Here is a 20,452-nt window from a genome sequence, read left to right on the forward strand (position 1 = left end):
GAAACTCTTGTACTCGTTGGTGGGAATGTAAATTAGTGCAGCCCCCTACAGAAAACAATACAGTGGTTCCTCAAAAAGTTTCACATAGAACTATGATATGATCCAGCAAACCCATTCTGGGGTATTGGTACAGCCAAAGGAAATGAAATCAGAATCTCAAAGAGATACATGCACATCATATTCACTGCAGCTTTATTCACAATAGCCAAGATACAGAAACAACCTAAACATCTTCAAACAGATGAATAAATAAAGAAAATGTGGTGTTTGGAATACTGAAATATTAATCCATTAAAAAAAAAAAGGAAATCCTGCCATTGGCAACAACATAGATGAACCTAGAGGTCAGTATGCTAAGTGAAATAAACCAGACAGACAAATACAAATACTACATGTGGAACCTAAAATGGAAAACTTATAGAAGCAGAGCAGAATGGTAGTTGCCAGGGGCTGGGGGAAATGGAAATGGGGAGCTATAAATCAAAGGATACAAATTCTCAAATTAAAGAATAAGTTCTAAGGATCTAATGTGCAGCATGGTAACCATAGTCAACAGTACTGTATTGCATACTTGATAGCTGTTGAGAGTAGTCTTAAGCGTTCTCACCATTAGGGGGGGAAAAAACAGCAAACTATGCGAGGTGATAGATATGTTAATCATCTTGATGTCATTTCACAATGCTTATGCACAGCAAAATCAATACATTTCACACTTTAAATATATACAATTATATTCACAAGAAAGCTGTGGAGGAAAATCATTAAAATAAAAAGGAAAAACACTAAAATATTAGAAAACACAGCTTTAAAATATTCCACTTGCAAACTAATCCCGTATGCCACAACTATTGAGCCTGTGCCCTAGAGCCCAAGAGCCACAAGGACTGAAACCTGTGCCTGCCTAGAGTCCTTACTCAACAAGAGAAGCCACCACAATGGGAAGCCCACACAGCACAACTAGAGAGGGGCCCCCATTCGCAGCAAACTAGAAAAAGCTCGCGTGCCGCAGTGAAGACCCAGCACAGCCAAAAATAAACAAACACAATTTTTTAAAAATAAAATGGCATTGAAACATGTGTAATATCATGTATGAAACGAGTTGCCAGTCCAGGTTCAATGCACGATACTGGATGCTTGGGGCTGGTGCACTGGGACGACCCAGAGGGATGGTGTGGGGAGGGAGGAGGGAGGAGGGTTCAGGATGGGGAGCGTATGTATACCTGTGGCGGATTCGTTTTGATGTTTGGCAAAACTAATACAGTGTTTCAGGTTTAAAAATAAAATAATAAAAAAAAAAATATTCCACTTGTACAAGGACCTACTGTGCAATATCTTGTTATATCTTGTTATATCAATATCTTGTTATATTGATATATTGACTTGATATATATACAATATCAATATCTTGTTATAACCTATAATGGAAAATAATCTGAAGAATAATATATATGTATGTATGTAGGAATGTATAACTGAATCACTTTGCTTACACAGGAAACATACAGTTCCTGTGAATCAACTATAGTTCAACAAATAAAATATTCTACTTGTTATTAATAAGCAAGTTTTAGAAACCTTAATATACAGGAGAAGATTCATGCAAATACCAGTCCTACTTGTATGATTAAGCACTATTTTCTGGAAGATTTTCTACTTCTAAACTATTTTTGCAATACATAATGAGCTAATATAAATTCTTTAGAAACTTCCTTTTGTCCTTTTTGCACTTTATTTTTCCTGAATAAAAACTGTGGTCACCACTACTAGGAAAATGAAAATGGTCTGAGATGTCTCCGAGCTGATGGGAGGAACTGCAGCAGTGGGCAGGCACCCCTTAGGTTATATGCTCAGCAGCATCTCTGGGCAGCTACTTCTGATTTCCATCAAATGTAAAATAAATGGTAGCAGCAGTTGGGAGAAAGCATGGTGACAGGGTTTCATCAATGATACCAAGTTCCTTCTTAAGGTTTCTCCCACAGAAAAGAGTGAAAAGGAGGAACAATCACAATGCCAAGAATTTTAAATAGCTCTTCACCAGCTCCTAAGAATAGAGAACTGGGAAGAAGCTGTTGGATCCTATCACATTTCCAGAAGGATCCTGCTCTGTTAGAGAACACTGGTTACAGAACACTGAGGCACTCACAGACCTTTCTCGGAATCTCAGTTTCCAGGGCAGGAGCACAAAATGGGTGGCTTAACAGAAATGTATTCTTTCAGAGAGGCTATATAGCCACACTCTCTCTGAAGGCTCTAGAGGAAGATGCTTGCCTGCCTCTTCCTAGCTTCTGAAGTTACTGGCAGTCCTTGGCATTCCTTGGCTTGTAGCTGCACCACTCCAACATCTGCATCTGTGGTCACTGCCCTCCTTTCTTGGGTCTCCCTTCTCCGTGTCCAAATTCCCCTCTTCTTTTAAGCTCATTAGATTAGGGCTGAACCTAAAGCGATATGACCTTATCTTAACTCAACTATATTTGCAAAGACCTTATTCCCAAATAAGGTCCTATTCACCAGTACTGGGTGTGTGTGTGGGGGCGGGGGGAAGCTGTCAGGACTTGAACATATCTTCCGAGGGGACACAATTCAATTCTTAACACTCACAAGTAGTTATGAAACAAGGCAGAATACGACAAATAATACAATAAGAAATATAAAGTACTTTCATTCAGAAGCTCTAGTGGAGTTAAGAGAGGGCTTTACAGTATATGAAATATAGTATTTGAGACAGTCTTGGAACAGAAGAGTATGATTTGTGTCAGCAGATATGCAGCAGAAAGGTGGGACATTGTAAGTTAAGGGAAGAAATGCTATGTTTTAAACCAGAGGCAAGAAAGGGTGGATAAGCAGAGAGGAAGCCAGTTTGGTGAAGCATTAGCTCTAAGTGTGACACACATTGAAAAGGTATGTGGGAACCAGGTAGCAAGTGGTCAAATATCTAAAAGAGGAGCCTGGGGACTTCCCTGGTGCTCCAGTGTTTAAGAATCTGCCTTCCAATACAAGGCATGCAGGTGCGATCCCTGGTTGGGGAACCAAGATCCCACACACCACGGAGCAACTGAGCCTGTGCTCCACAACAAGCAAACCCTGACAGCCTCAACGAAGAGTCAATGAAGCCTAAATAAATAAATACACAAATAAAATGGGGAGTCTTACTACATTCAGGAGATGCCTGGGGGCCACCAAAGGACTAAAAAATGGTAGAAAGAGCCCTCTTTTATCATCTCTGCCTGGTTATCACATGGAAGAAGTTCAAGTAACATTGACAGGAGACTTTCCCAAGTAATTCACTGGACTGTTCATATCATGCTCAGGTAGTATGTGTTAGTCACTCAGTCATGTCCAGCTCTTTGCAACCCCACGGCCTCTAGCCCACCAGGCTCCTCTAGCCCACTAGGCTCCCTCTGTCCATGGAATTTTCCAGGCAGTAGTACTCGAGTGGGTTGCCATCTCCTCCTCCAGGGGATCTTCCAACCCAAGAATCAAACCCACGTCTCCTGCATTGGTAGGCACATTCTTTACCATCCAGTAGTTATTGGACTGTTCATATCACACAGGTAGCGCTTACTGATCCCAGGCTAAGAATTATCCCTACTTATTCGGCTATCATCTAATAGAATTAGAAACAGCTGTAGGGCCCCAAACATTGTGACTACGTGTAGTCTATTTCACTCATCTGCTGAAATGTTTCAAGTTTCCTCTTGAAAATACAACATTCATTCAAAAGTGTTTACACTATTTGCTTCAGTAAAAGCCTTCTCTAGTATTAACTTGCAAGCTAGCAAACAAAATTTAGTAAGGTTTTTAACTCACAGGAGAACAATTTTTGTAGGTAATTCCTCTCTCCAAAGGAGTATTTCTGGAGTGTAAACCAACTCATTCTTTTGAGTTACAAAGCTGAGGATCCTCAAACCATAACTATGTTATTTTTTACAAACAAGGAGAAAGTCACGTGCAAACAAGTACACAGAGTAGAGGATCTAGTTGACAATAATTCTGCTGAAATTCACAGGGGGAATGCCAAGGTCACAACTATTGCATGTACTCTTGTCTAGCATCCTATATCTGTATTTAAGAACCTTCTCCCCGCCAACCCCCATTTCTTCTAAGCCCTCTTCCAGGATTATGTAATTGCAATTGCTCTATAGAAAAGAGTCCTTGAAACCCTCTGGATTTAGAAGGTCACCTCTCCCACAAAGCTACATTGTGTAGCTTTCAAATGTTTTCAATTCTCTGAGATCAGAGCAACTCTAGTACAGCAAAGTAGATGGAGAAACATTTTTATTTATTTTAAATACAAAAAATCTGATTATATAGCTGAATAAGTTACTGAAAATATCATTTCATTTTGGTGTCCTATTTCTCTTCCACCACAACATAATTTTCTTAAGGACTAAAATGACATTCAGCTACAAGTGATAGAGATCTTTTATAAAGTAAAAGAATGATAAAAATATAAACTTTTAAATAAAAAAGTTTAAATCAAAATTCTTTTTCTAACTCCTAATCGATCAACTTCATAAATGGCAGCATCAGTCAATTGCATTACCAGTGACTAGCTTACTGTCTCTCCCTCAGTAGGAACTGGAAGACGTCTTTCTCCCTTTCTCACACAGATGGCCCAGGCTGGGGCTAGGGAGAAGGAAGTGGTGAGCCAAAAGAGGCCGAGTATGTCCCTCTCACTGGATTTCAAAAGCAAATACAAATCATGTAAGGATAAGCCACTGATTCACATTTTTTGTGCCTTTCCTATAATGGAAATCATGTAGGGATAAGCCATTGATTCATATTTTTCATGACTTTTCTGCCCTCAATTAACTGAGAGCCTTGTTTTCTAAATTTTCCCACTTGACTTCATTTTCAACAACAGCTTTGAGATACAATTCATATACAATTCACCTATTTAATAAGCGCATTTCATTTTTTTTAAGAATATTCACGCAGTTGTGCAACCATCATGATAATCAATTTTGGGACATTTCATCATTGCAAAAGGAAACCTGTACCCATAAGTGGTCACATCCATTTCGTCCCTATACCCCAAACCCTAGACAACTACTACATTTTCTCTCAATGCATCTGTCTAATCTGGAGATTCCATATAAAAGGTTCGATGCACGATACTGGATGCTTGGGGCTGGTGCACTGGGATGACCCAGAGGGATGGTATGGGGAAGGAGGAGGGAGGAGGGTTCAGGATGGGGAACACATGTATACCTGTGGCGGATTCATTTTGATATTTGGCAAAACTAATACAATTATGTAAAGTTTAAAAATAAAAAAAAAAAAAAAGGAATCAATACGTGGTCTCTTGTGACTGGCTGCTGTCACTCAGCACAATGTTTCCAAGGCTCATCCAAATTGTAATACATATCAGTGCTTCACTTCTTTTTAATGCCAAATATTCCCCTGCGTGAACATAACATTTTATTTATTCAGTGAACAGTTAATACTGCTTTGTTTTCTCTGGACCCAGATTGTGCTTGCTTTTACATTTCAAGTAAAATAATTTCTGCCTTAATCCTATGTCCTTATCTTTAGCTGTCTCTCCTATCGTTTGATGATATTTGCCCCCAACAACCTCCCAGAATTGCTAAAGCACTGCCACCTATTCGAAGTTACCAGATCTGAATCCCCTTCCTTATAAACTGTCTTCTTCCTACAATCAAAGCAGAAAATGCCAGCTATTCCATTTTTACTTCTCCAAAACATAGGCACGTAAACAAGGCCACATTGATCACAAATATTCATCCCAATAGTTGAATCAAAAGCTAATGACAAGGAGAAGGGACCATTATTCAGAATCCATTATTAGCGTTGGGTGGTCACAACTATAAGCAGGCCCCAGAAGGACAGAGCAGTGCCTGGTGTGGGCAACATGGTGTCGGTGGTGCAAGTCGCAGAGCCCCGCAGCGTGGTGGCAGCAGCTCCTTCAGTTCTGCAGGGTAATTTAAGGCCCGATCCCAGCCCTCTAGCCCTGGGCCTGGTTATCAGCCCCTTCCAGAGAGTCTGGGAGCTGCCAGTGCATTTCTAATAAACTCCTTTTCTGCTTTAAATTAGCCTAAGTCAGTTACTATTACTTACAACTAAGACCCGGATTGATATAGTATCTTGATCTACTTAATTTTGCATATTTTGGGCATTATACAATCTCACTAACTATAAACTTCCTATCAGTTCAGTTCAGTCGCTCAGTCGTGTCCAACTCTTTGCGACCCCATGAATCACAGCACGCCAGGCCTCCCTGTCCATCACCAACTCCCGGAGTTCACCCAGACTCAAGTCCATCGAGTCAGTGATGCCATCCAGCCATCTCATCCTCTGTCGTCCCCTTCTCCTCCTGCCCCCAGTCCCTCCCAGCATCAGAGTCTTTTCCAATGAGTCAACTCTTCGCATGAGGTGGCCAAAGTACTGGAGTTTCAGCTTTAGCATCATTCCTTCCAAAGAAATCCCAGGGCTGATCCTTCGGAATGGATCTCCTTGCAGTCCAATAAACTTCCTATAGATAACTATAAACTATAACAACACAGATATCGTTTATAAATATAAACCACAGGCAAGATCCTATGTAAGGAGATAGATTCAGGGTGAATATATATAATATTAACTCTTTGCAGTGAATAGATGCTCATTTGTTCTAAAAGAATGACTGTCAAGGAAAAACTCAGCTGTTTTCCTTTCTATGTAGGGAAAAACCCCATTCTCTTTTGCATCTCGCTTTACCTTTAGAAAAAACACTTTACTGCTAGTCACCAAATATGTGGAGGTTTTTCCCCACAACAAGTAATTCTCTGCATCACCAGCTGGGTGTCCTACCATTCAACATAATTCTGACACTGTGTACCCAGAGACAGCATCAGATCCCACAGGTAAGGGCTCAGCCCACCAGACTGTCCCCTCAGCCGCACACATACACACACACATACACAGACACCAGTCCAGCTGCAAGCCCAGGTTGTCACCTGTGCTTCCAAGCAACCCACTATAGACTGGAAATTCTGATGACCTCCCCCCGCCCTACTCCACTGGATTCAATTAATTTGCTAGTACAGTTCCCAGAATTCAGGGAAACATAACTTTCATTTACCAGCTTATTATAAAAGGATATGATACAGGATACAGATCAAAGCAGATGGAAGAGATGGTATGGAGAAAGGCTTGGAGTTTCCAGGCTCTCTCTGGGAGCACCATACTCCCAGCACCTCCAAGTGTTCACCAACCTGGAAGCTCCCTGAATCCCGTTTTGGTGGAGCTTAGGGAGGCTTTATTACATAGGCACAGTTGATTAAATCACTGGGCATTGGCAACAGACCCGACCATCCCTACCTCTTCCCTCCCCAAAGGTCAGGAGGTGGGGACTGAAAGTTCCAACCCTCTAACCACAGGGTTGGTACTCCTAGCAACCAGCCACCATCTTTAGGTGGGGTCCGAAAGTCATCTCATTGATATAAACAAAAGAAAACCTTTGGCTCTCAGTTGCTTAGGAAATTCCAGGAGTTTTAGGAGCTCTGTGCCAGGAACAGGGAGGAAAATCAAATATATGTATTTTTAATTACAAATCACATAGTATATAAAAAATAATATGAACTTTAATGTCAGAGAGAACTACTTTTCATTGCTTATTTGCTGTGACATCTTGAAGTTATTTACATCTCTGGGTCTTAGTTTTCTCACTGGAAAAAAATGAGGATGATCACACTCATCCTGTAGGGCTATTTCCAGGAGAGGTCTTGAGCATCCCTTGGACTACAAGGAGATCCAATCAGTCCATTCTGAAGGAGATCAGCCCTGGGATTTCTTTGGAAGGAATGATGCTAAAGCTGAAACTCCATTACTTTGGCCACCTCATGCGAAGAGTTGACTCATTGGAAAAGACTCTGATGCTGGGAGGGATTGGGGGCAGGAGGAGAAGGGGACGACAGAGGATGAGATGGCTGATGGCATCACTGACTCGATGGACCTGAGTCTGAGTGAACTCTGGGAGTTGGTGATGGACAGGGAGGCCTGGCGTGCTGCGATTCATGGGGTCGCAAAGAGTCAGACACGACTGAGCGACTGAACTGAACTGAACTGAATATAGCTAACACACCTACTCTAGGATCTGACATGTATCCATGCTAAATAAACTTTCACAGTTCTACCGTCATGATCTGCCCATCCTGCCAATGTCAAATCCAAACTCATCTCCAGTTCTTTCTTTCCAGCTAGAGGAAAGTAAAACTCACCCCTGGACCCAATCTAACCAAAGCAGCGACCCCAGTGAAACAACATCCTTTTTGTTTAGGACACTAGTAAGCACACTGTCCGCCCCACATTTCTAATTTCTAGATTCTCTGAGTATCTCCTATACATGAATCACTGTCCTTATGTCCACAAAGGCATGTTTATATTAAGTTGTTAAATTTGACTTTTGTAACGTAGCTGTCCTAACAAAAAGAAAATGATTAAGGCCGAGTTCAAAGCCACTCAGTTATCTAAGAGTAGGTGCTTGCTTCCTTCAAGTTCTTGATCGGACCTGCAGTCAAGGGCACGTGTGTCTGTCCTCCTGCTTTGTCAGGTGGGCGGGGTGGGCAACGGGCAGGGAAGACAAACACTGAGGAGGAAATGGAACATTCAGCCACAGAAAGGAGAAGCCTTCCACGCCGATGCATTCCAGAGAGTATCAGAGACACCCGAGGTTTTCACAATCCTCTGATGTTCAACTGCTTCACTTTACAGACATAAAATATGAGGTCCACACTGGTTAACTGACTTTCCAAACTCAAGCAACCGTTAATGACAGAGCTAAGGACCAAGTTCTTGCGGATAGTTCACAGCTTTCCCCACCAAACCATGCATGATGAGAAAAATGATGAGGGCCTTGGAGTGTCTTCCCCATAAGCATCTGGACCACAGAGTCGTGTATTACAGCATTCCAGGAATCAGCAGGATGTACCCCTGCTCGCCCAACGCCAATTCCCTGCTGACACCTACGAGGCACCAGGTTAGCTGGTCTCTCCTTACAACTGAGCCTTCAGATGATGGAACTGGAGGCCATCTGCCTCTCTCCCCATTCAGACACTGCAAGTCTCAAGGGTAGACACCTAAGGTCATGATCATGACAGGCTCTGGGGATGTTAAGGGGTATCTCATAGGAAAGCTTGGGGATTATGGTTTTTAAATGGTACATTGGTTCTTAAGGGACAAGGCCAATCCTCTGCCCCTTTTTATGCTAAGTCGGTCCATCTGGAACGAAGGAAATGCAGCTGTGCTTTAGGCTAGCATGCTGTGAGCATCCTCATCATTTATCCCACCCTGTAAGCACAGGTTTTGTATTGCCCTGTGGTTTCCACTCCCCTCACAGTGCCATATTGACAAGGGTATACAAGTCTAAATTCAGCTGTTTGTAAGAATCGGAGAGCAGAGGTTGTTCCCCTCAGGTCCTGATAATCCTTGAAAGTAATGAGGCACTTGCTGTACTCCCCTAAACCTCTCAATTCCCAACATTAAAAGATTTTTTAAAAGGTGAAAGTGCTAGAAGAAAACATGGGTAAAACTTATTTTTATAACCTCGGGGGTGAAGATGACCTTTGTAAACATGATACAAAATGCCTATGACTCCACAGCATGCAAAGCATCTGTATAGCCAAAAGCCATGAAGTCAAAAGACAAATGACAAAGGAAGAGCAACGTCTGCAACTCAACAGATAAAAAGACTGCTCACCTTCTACAATGTAAACCTTATAAATCAACGTTTTAGAAACATTAGTGGTAAAATAGATACAACACAAAATACACCATTTTGATCATCTTTAACTGCACAGTGGTATTAAGTACATTCACACTGTTATACAACCATCACATCATCCGTCTCCAGAACTTTTTTCTCCTCCCACACTGAAATTCTGTACCCATTAAACAATAAGCCCCACTCCCACCTTCCCCAGCCCCTGGCAACCCCCATTCTACTTTCTGTCTCTATGAATTTGACTACTCAAAGGACCTCATACAAGCATGAGGTCCTTTTTAGTGACTTATTTCATTCAGTATGTTTTCGGGGTTCATTTATGTTGTAGTATGTGTCAAAATTTCCTTCCTTTTAAAGGCTGAATAACATTTCATTCTATGTATAAACCACATGGTTTTTGGTTTTTTTAAGAATTTTATTATTTTTATTTATTTGGCTATGGTGGGTCTTCATTGAGGCAAGCCATATCTTTGTTGCCATGTGTGGGCTCTTAGCCATGGCATGTGGGATCTAGTTTCCTGAACAGAGATTGAACCTGAGCCCCCTAAAGTTCGGAGAGTGGACTCTTAGTCACTGGACCACCAGGGAAGTCCCTACACCATGTTTTATCCATTCATTCAAGGGTCATTTACTCGGTTTCCATATACCGGCTATTGTATACAAGTCAATGTTTTTAAAAGACAAAGAATCCAGTTAATGGACAAAACTCAGGAGGTTAAGGGCCCAGCTCCTGCAGAGGGCTATTGCTGGGGAAGAAAAACCAGCTGAGACAGGAGCAGTCCTGTACGTTTGGAGTGACAAAGCTGGAGATCTGAAACGTGACTCGTGTCCCTCACACAATGCTTGCTGAGTTCTGAAGACGCTGCAGGGACTAATGTGCTTTCATATATTTTTACTATCCTCTCCAACAGCCTGCCACCACTCTGAGTTGCCTCCTGGGCTGTCCCTCAAATGACCTCCCCAAGCAGTACTTATTTTTTTGGTGCTTGAGGCAGTTAGTTATCTGGTTACAAACCTGCCTAAGTTCTGAGTGGCCAGCTCCTACACCTGTTTTTCCCTTAAGCCTTATTATTTTAGTGTGTGATTTTGCAAAATTCCAGGTTCCTCAAGAAGGCATACAGTAGAAACAGCTTCACTTCCCTACCCAGGAACAAAGGAGACATTTCATACCTTCTACTTTAGAGAGAGGGAGAAAGCTAGGCAACAGGCAGGCAATTCAGAGAAAAATACAAAAGTAAAATACTCAGGGGGCACGGGAAGGGAAGTAAGAGCTCTCACGTAAATAAACTATTTGCCCATTTGTTATTATAAGATGATTTTACACTAAATTAATACACTAACAGTAACATGAATGAATAATGATATGTTACTAGTTCAGGGTTTGAACCAGAAAGCAAGAATCTTTTCTTCCCATTAACAGTAACACTTGCTGGAAGACACAAAATCGTCATCTACAAAGGTGGGAGCTTCTTAATTGCAGGTGCTGTCAGCCACTGTTCCTTGGAATTAGCAATTTAGCTTCAGAAGTGAAAGAATTTTGGCTAGATACTAAAAAGTGTCAGTTATAGTCTTACCCCTGTCAAGTTACCAGTTAAAAATCATCTAAGTATTTTTTTAATGTTTAAAATCAATACACTTTTAGAACGACCAAATTACTATAATCTAAAAGGTATATAAAATTATAAACACAACTTTACATTTAGGACTCCTTTTTTTAAGCATTAAAAGCCTATGCTTAGTAAGCAAGGTGTGCATGTATGCTCAGTTACTTCAGTCGTGTCCAACTCTTTATGACCCCATGGACTACAGCCCACCAGGCTCCTCTGTCCATGGGATTATCCCTGCAAGAATACTGGAGTGGGTGGCCACTTCCTACTCCCGGGGATCTTCCCGACCCAGGGATCAAACCTGCATCTTCTGTGGCTCTTGCACTGGCAGGTAGATTCTTTACCACTTGAGCCACTTGGGAAGCCCTAGTAAGCAAGGTACTGCCTGTTAAAATGAGTCTCTTTCAGGGGTCCCCTTGCCTCTATGGGAGGCACACCTTCCTTCTTATTCTCTGAGATCTGTTAATGGGGAGCTCCAGAGTTAAGAACAGAGGAAGTGGGAAGTTGTGAGTTGTCTGGGAACTTTGTTGGAAGACTACTGAGTTGTCTATTTAGAAATCAGCCCCAGGAAAGATCAGAAGAGAAACAAAAAAATAATACAAAGCAAACCCATTTACCACATATCCAATATCTGCAAAGTTTGGGCCTGGTGCTCTAAGAATCAGGAGAAAAGCGGATGGACGTTAGTTATCGGGGCCTGAAGATCATGCTCCCAGTACTGGTGCCTATTTACCTGTCCCATGGCTAAAGTGACGCCAGCAGAGGCTTCCTTTCTCACAGACACTAGAATTTCTGCTCCAGGATTTTAGAAAGTGACTGATTGCCTCACCTCATAAATGCCCAACTCACCAAAAGGAGCCTTACTCATCTGCCAGAAGGAGATCTGTATCAGGGACACAGTGGTGAGGCTGGAATAAAAGGAGCATTCTACAGTGCACTGAGGCATTTACTGCTACAGGGACAGACCTGAAAAGAAATCAGAGCTGTCCAAAGTCCAGCCAAGAGGAGGCAGCTCTGACGAAGACGGAGGGGACACACGAGTTCCACCACTGCCAACTACTCACCGTTTCAACTCTCTGTTTGCCTACTTCTGGGCAGATATCAAGATCGTGAACATCCACTATTAAAGTGCCTTGAGCTCTTTGGAAGGAAAGCAACCTTACACGAATGAATCATGACTCAGCACTGAATTAGGGGAGAGAAGCTAAAGCAGTAAGAACAATTTCACAAACTAAACTGCACTACTGAATCCAATTCATTAAAACCCTTCTACCAATACTTACAGATATTAAATCAATGTTCCTTATTCCTCTGGGGACCAGCTCCAGCACTCCCACTTTTCTTTAGCATTCTCAGCATCAAAACCCGGTCTGTGCCCACACTATGTTAGGGGTCAAGCAAAACACATGGGTAAAGCTTGCTCCACAGAGCAGATGTCACCATGAAGGCAGCAGATAAAAACCAGCGCTGGACACCCTGTGAGAAACAAGAGGACCACAGGCACGACACGCTCAGCAAAATCAACAGTGTCACATGCTGTCACTCTCATCTGTGACACTGTAATCTGTGTTTCCCTTATTTTGATGAGATACATTTAAACGACCAAATATTTTACATAGCCTTTCACAGGGCACTGCACATCTTTCATTCAAAATGACTCAGAAATAATGCAATGCCTGGAAAAAGAGGCATTTTATCCAGTATGCCAAGACCAAATGGGAATAACTCTGTTAAAAGCATATGTGACACTTGAAATCTAAGGCACTCCTGGGGCCAGGGTCTTAAAATAAGAAGCTCTGCATCATAAACTGAGACAGTTAAAGAGCTAAACACAATGGTTAATATCACAGAGCTTGCAAAGCTAAAGCATATATTATTTAAACATTGAGAAGCCATTGTGTATTTGTCTAATAGGCAATATGAGAAGATTAAACTCTAACTTTTTCTAAATTACACAGAAAAGTGGGATGGCAATTAAGAATCATCTTAGCAAACTTCCCAATCCTTAGAGGCTGACAACTAGCTGGTGACTTACATAGTTTCCTTGAATATTCTCAGTTATATATTGAGAGAGAGAGAGAGATGAAACCCAAGTCGGTTTACTCTTTTTAGAGTGGATCTTCCAATAACTAGAGTTGAAGAAAGTAAAGGGAAGGAACTCTAGGCTTCAAGAAGGATCTGTGATGCCTGTACGTTCCCTGTGTGGTGTAAGTTACCCGTGGGTCTTTGGAAGCTGAAACTGTACAAGGGAAAGGAAATGAGAGAGATGTGTGCCTGAAATGCAGTTCCACAACTCATCAGCTCTGTGACCTCAGTAAGGTTAACTAACCTCTTAACCTTCTCATCTGTAAAATAAGAGTTAAGCCTATCTACTTCATAGAATGAGTCCAGTAGAAGCAAAAGAACATAGAATGTCTTTCAGAAGAGCACAATCATTAGTGCTCACTACATGCTCTCCCTGTTCACCACTCACCAAAGGAACAGACCACAGCTGGAAGGCATCCTATGCAATTTGGTAGTTTTTACTTACTATTTTAAAATGATCAGTTATGGGACAGTAGTTATTAAAATTTGGTTTATGAAAAAAAATTTTAAATACAAGAAATGGAAAACATTCATAGCAAAAGTTATTTAAATATAGGCATCTGAATGAGAGGCCTCACAAAATTATTATTTATAATTATATATAATAATTATATATATTATTTATAAAATATAAAATATGTTATTTATTATTCATAATTAAATGTTAGGGACGATTCTTGGTAAAAGGGCAAAACTACAATATGACACATTACAAGTATGGATTTCCCCCAACACGTAACCTAATTCCTCTCAAAGAGGGCACCTTAGCTGCCGTTCTGCCCATGTGGAATGCTTAGCTGTTCTAATCTTAGCTCTTTCATGTTCTCTTTGAAGGAAGAAGCTTGTCTTTCCCTGCTAATTGGCCAAATCCATCATCACACTCAGACTGATGACACACGTGTACTATGCTGATGGACTGATGTCCTGACGGCACAGGGAAAAACCTGAGTGCTAGGGGTCAGTGACTAGACTCCATATTTGGCAAGATCCTTCTAAAATTCATTAGTAAAAATAAAATACTCATTTATAGTCTGAACATATTATTTAGATATTGTTGCATAAAAGCTATAAAAGGGAAAAAATAATATAAAGGGGCTTTAACTTAAACATAGCAGCCATGTCTACTTTAAAACAAAGGTAAAAGTGAAGTCGCTCAGTCTTGTCCAACTCTTTGCGACCCCATGGACTGTAGCCTACCAGGCTTCTCTGTCCATGGGATTTTCCAGGCAAGAGTACTGGAGTGGGTTGCCATTTCCTTCTCCAGGGCATCTTCCCAACCCAGGGATCAAATCCAGGTCTCCCACACTGCAGGCAGATGCTTTAACTCTGAGCCTTTTAAACAAAGGATGAAACCAAATGTTCAACTTTTGAACTGACTGGTTTTAAAGAGAGTAGAAATATACATATAGATGCCAAATAACACTGATTACTAAACAGTCAGCATTACAATTGTTCAATTAATGAAGAAGGTAATAGAGACAATCAAAACAACATTAATTTGGGACTGTACAGCACATTATAGAACATAAGGGGCTCTGAGCAGATTTGCATTCCTAATTATGTTTTGCTTAATCTAATATTAAAATTGCCTTGCAGTATTTCCTCAGCCTCGTGGTGGGATGACTAGCAATACTTTAAGTGGCAAGTGCAGTGAGCCTGGGAGGAGATCTAACACAGTAAGTCTCTCATACACAAATCAGCCGAAGTCATTAAAGTTTACATGTTTATACTCAGCCCACTGAGTCATAATAAAATGACCAATAATATAATTAGTCTTGGCATCTTGAGTGCTTTTCCCATAAAATCAGAAACAGGGCAAGAATGCCCTCTCCCATCACTTTGAGGACACAAAAGGAGACGTGAGTGCGTGAAAAGCTGCCCCCTGCTCTTGCTAAGGACATCTCAGCATCATCAAAGGGTACCAGAATGGAAAATGGGGCCCACAGACAATGTAAATAGGTGAGGAGACATAAAAGACCATTCTTCCTCTCTCAATTTTGAAAAGACAACTGATGCTTAAAGCAAAAGTAACAACATTTTAAGGAGGAGTTCATTACTGTATGTGGAAGTATACAATAGCACCAACAGTGAGGAGGAGGTGAACGGGGTTAAATTTACACTTGAGGACTCTGAAGAGTAAAATGTCAGTTCTTCTTACGTTAATGTATCAATTTCAGGAAACTCCCCAAGATGGCAATGAACTCTTTTACAGTAGGTTTTTTTTTTTTTTTACAGTAGTTTTATAGCTGTTCTTTATTTAAAAAAATGTTTGAATGTGAAAATAAAGATACAAGCACAGCTAGGAGGACATCAAGAAGAAAGAGTCATGAAAAAATATTAAAACACATTAAAAAGCCTCTCTGGGGGCTTCCCTGGTGGCAAAAGTGGATAAGAATCCACCTGCCAGCGCAGAGAACATGGGTTCGATCCCTAGTCCAGGAGGATTCCACAAGCCACGGGGCAACTAAGTCAGTTTGCCACAATTACTGAGCCCGCGCCCTAGAGCCCAAAACTGCAACTACTGAAGCCCGTGTGCCGAGGGCCCAGGCTCCACAATAATGAGAAGCCCAAGCACTGCGACAAAAAGTAGCCCCTGCTTGCTGCAAGTAGAGAGAGCCCAAGCAAAGTAACAAAGACCCAGCACAGCCAAAAATAAAGAAAAATTTAAAAGAAAAAGCCTCTTTCATTAAAAGGGTATGTAGTACACAAATACACAGAGATGCCCCTGGAAAGTCCAAAATAAACCCATCTCTGCCATAGGAGGGAGATGTATCTCAAACAACTGAGGCAGACAGCTGTTTAAACAAACAGGACTGGTACAAATGGATAGTTATTAGAAAAAAGATAAAATGAGACCCATTCCTCAAACCGTACAGGAGAATAAACTCTAAATGCACCAGAAACCTAAATGTAAAATATGAACCTCAACAACTACTAGAAGAGACTATAGGTGGATTCCTCTTTAACGGGAGTATAGAGAAAGGCTTTTTAGAGAGGATTTAAAATCCAGATGCAAGGAAAAAAAGACTGATACTTTGTCTACATAAAAACTTTTACATAAGCAAAATTGAAAGACAAAGTGGGGGGAAAATATTTGCAACATACTACAGAGATAAAGGGTTAATACTGAGCCCAGCACAGCACAGCTGTGACAAACCTAGACAGTGTATTAAAAAGCACAGACATTATTTTGCCAACAAAGGTCCGTAGAGTCAAAGCTACAGTTCTTCCAGTAGTCAAGCATGGATGTGAGAGTTGGACCATAAGGAAGGCTGAGCACCGAAGAATTGATGCTTTTGAATTGTGGTATTGGAGAAGACTTGAGAGTTCTTTGGACTCCAAGGAAATCAACCCTGAATATTTATTGGTAGGACTGATGCTGAAGCTCCAATACTTTGGCCACCTGATGTGAAGAGCCAACTCATTGGAAAAGACCTTGATGCTGGGAAAGACAGAAGGCAGGAGGAGAAGGGGATGCTAGAGTATGAGATGGTTAGGTGGCATCACTGACTCAATGGACATGAGTTTGAGTAAGCTCTGGGAAATGGTGAAGGACAGGGAAGCCTGGCATGCAAATCCACCTAAGTCCATGGGATTGCAAAGAGTCGGACAAGACTGATCAACTGAACATCATCATCCTCCTCTAATATAAAAGGGTTAGTATCTTTTAATTTTTCAAATTTTATTGAAATATAGTTGACTTAAAACAAAGAGGTTTTTAAAACAGAGGAAGAACATGAATACAAATCCTACAGAAAAACAGGAAAAGACAATTCACAAGAAGATATAAAATGTCCCTCAAAATATGAAAAGATATTCAACTTGACCCATGATGAGAGAAGTGCAAATTTGAACAATCGTAAGATTCTATTTTCCAGCCACCATATTTGCAAAGTACTTCATTGGTAAAATTATGGGGAGACAGACACTTGCTCATTGCTGGTGAGAATGCAAAATAGAGGAGAACTGCATTATAATATAGCTGTATATGCGTTTTCCCTTTGATCCTGTAATCCCACTTCAAGGAGGGTACCCTGAAGATAATCCTCAACAGTGTGAGGGTATATGTGCACATGGTTGTTCACTGCAGGACCATTTATAACTGAAACAGATTTAAAACCACCTGAATGTTCAAGAACAGGAGAACAGCTGAGTGAACTCTTTTCGATACACACAACAGAGTACTAAGTAGCTAGTTAAAAAAGCAAAGATCTCTATGAACTGACATGAAGTAATTTCCAGGAAATACAGTTGAATGCAAAATAAGCCAAGTGCAAAAAGAGTACATATAACTTGCTACTTAAAAAAATCTTTATTGAGATATAACTCACACCGCCATACAACTCACTTATTTAAAATGCATAATTCAACGGCTTTTAGTACCTTTCGAGTTGCGCAGCCACTATTACGATTTCAGAACACTCTCATCATCCCAGGAAGAAATTCTGTACCCATTAGCAGTCACTTCTCATTCACCCCCAGAGTCTACTCTAGCCCTAGGCAAACACGTATTTACTACTTTCAGCCTCTTAGATGTGCCTATTCTGAACATAGTGTGTGAGAAGGAAGGGGAAATGAAGAAGGCCTAATATTCCCATCCTTATGAAATGAAACATGAGAAAGATAAGCAAGAAATTATCCACAAGGGGTGGGAGAAGCAGGGTAGGAGAGATACTGAAGGCAGTGAGGCTTCTTTGGATATACCTCGTACACCACAGTCTTAACCTTTGGAAGCTTTAGCAATGTTATAGATACAACTGAATTGGTATGGGTGGGCAGAAGAGGAAACATCTAAAACAGAGAAAAAAAAAACTTTGTATTATATTTCAAATAAATATCATAACCACACTGAAGGAGCAGGGAAGACTGACTCAAGATATTCATTTTAAAATAAAAAAGAAATTTATAAACACCATATTTGACTGTACGTTCTTAATTATGGGGGGGAACAGCAAGTAAATACCCATCTCCTTCTGGTGGCTTTGATTTTTGTAGTGGAAAAGGAGAGAAGAGGTTTGGAAATTAGTATACCAGACGAAATATAGGACTAAGCAAATAAAAAAAAGGGTTAATACTGCTGAGTGCCAGAGTTTTCACTGTGAAAGAAGGAACATACAAATATGAAGGAAAAGGCAAGAAGGAGCTTTGGGGATAGGCTGGAACTGGAAGTTCTAGTATGAATTTATGACCATGAAAGATAAAAGGTATCTGTAGAGATATACACGTGCATATGTGTGTACTGCTGTATGTTTATATACACACATTCATGTATGCCCTACCTCTAACCACCTAGGCAGGGCACCCCGGGAGCAAGGCACACACCTAGCACCATATCTTGGTCTTTGAAACCATCAGCACTGAAAGGAACTAGAGCCCCTGAGACAAACAGCCACTTCCAGGATGGGGACAGGGCAGGTTCAAGATGAGTTTGGAATATCCTGAATGATGGAAAGGAAGTACTTCCCAAAATTAGGAGGCATATCATAAGCATACAGCAGCTAGCTAAAAGGGGCTTCCAAATGACCAAATTCAAGATAATTTGAAGTGTGCTGCAGCCATGAAATTAAAAGACGCTTACTCCTTGGAAGGAAAGTTATGACCAGCCTAGAGAGCATATTCAAAAGCAGAGACATTACTTTGCCAACAAAAGTCCGTCTAGTCAAGGCTATGGTTTTTCCTGTGGTCATGTATGGATGTGAGAGTTGGACTGTGAAAAAGGCTGAGCGCCGAAGAATTGATGCTTTTGAACTGTGGTGTTGGAGAAGACTCTTGAGAGTCCCTTGGACTGCAAGGAGATCCAACCAGTCCATTCTGAAGGAGATCAGCCCTGGGATTTCTTTGGAAGGAATGATGCTAAAGCTGAAACGCCAGTTCTTTGGCCACCTCATGCAAAGAGTTGACTCACTGGAAAGACTCTGATGCTGGGAGGGATTGGGGGCAGGAGGAGAAGGGGACGACAGAGGATGAGATGGCTGGATGGCATCACTGAGTCGATGGACGTGAGTCTCAGAGAACTCTGGGAGTTGGTGATGGACAGGGAGGCCTGGCGTGCTGCGATTCATGGGGTCACAAAGAGTCGGACATGACTGAGCGACGGATCTCTGATCTCTCTCTGATATATAAAAAAACAGATTTCAAACGTTTAGTACTCTCCTACCAAAATATATATGTGTATAATACCTCAGTTATTTTTACATTGGTTAAATGCTGAAATGATAACATTTTGGATATAGCTAATTAAAATATATTATTAACATTAATTGCAGTTTTCTTTCTATTTTTTATAATTTGGCTACTAAAAACCTTAAAATTGCAAATGGCTCCTATTATTGAACAGTATTGTTATCCATTAAGAGATTAAAATGGAGAAGGCAATGGCGACCCACTCCAGTACTCTTGCCTGGAAAATCCCATGGACGGAGGAGCCTGGTAGGCTGCAGTCCGTGGGGTCGTGAAGAGTCGGACATGACTGAGAGACTTCACTTCCACTTTTCAATTTCATGCACTGGAGAAGGAAATGGCAACCCACTCCAGTGTTCTTGCCTGGAGAATCCCAGGGACGGCGGAGCCTGATGGGCTGCCGTCTATGGGGTCGCACAGAGTCGGATACGACTGAAGTGACTTAGCAGCAGCAAGAGATTAAAAAAGAAGATTAATTTTTTTTAAATGAGCTAAACTATAATGTCTGGTTTATAGACACTATATGTCTGGGGCTTCCCAAGTGGCACTAGTGGTAAAGAACCTGCCTACCAATGCCAGAGACTTAAGAGACAAAGGTTCAATCCCTGGGTGAGGAAAATCCACAACAGGAGGACATGGCAACCCACTCCAGCATTCTTGCTTGGAGAATCCCATGGACAGAGGAGCCTGGTGGGCTACTGTCCATTGGGTCCCAAAGAGTTGGACACAACTGAAGTGACTTCACACACAATGTCTAGAGCTACATTTGGGTAAAAAAAAGAAAAAACTTTTTTTTTTTAATTTTATTTTAAAACTTTACAAAATTGTATTAGTTTTGCCAAATATCAAAATGAATCTG

At 41.1% G+C, this 20,452-nt stretch overlaps 1 protein-coding gene and 1 pseudogene across 2 annotated transcripts in view; one reads left to right on the plus strand and one right to left on the minus strand.

Annotated features, from left to right (window-relative positions):
- AVEN (apoptosis and caspase activation inhibitor) overlaps window positions 1-20,452 on the minus strand; it is a 193,393-nt gene that overhangs the window by 46,545 nt on the left and 126,396 nt on the right. The gene's annotated exons all lie outside the window — the stretch shown is intronic.
- The window catches only part of LOC112587950, a 93,853-nt pseudogene continuing 79,273 nt past the window's right edge, over window positions 5,873-20,452 (plus strand).

The sequence above is a fragment of the Bubalus bubalis genome, chromosome 11 (assembly GCF_019923935.1).
Source record: "Bubalus bubalis isolate 160015118507 breed Murrah chromosome 11, NDDB_SH_1, whole genome shotgun sequence".
Taxonomy (NCBI): Eukaryota; Metazoa; Chordata; class Mammalia; order Artiodactyla; family Bovidae; genus Bubalus; species Bubalus bubalis.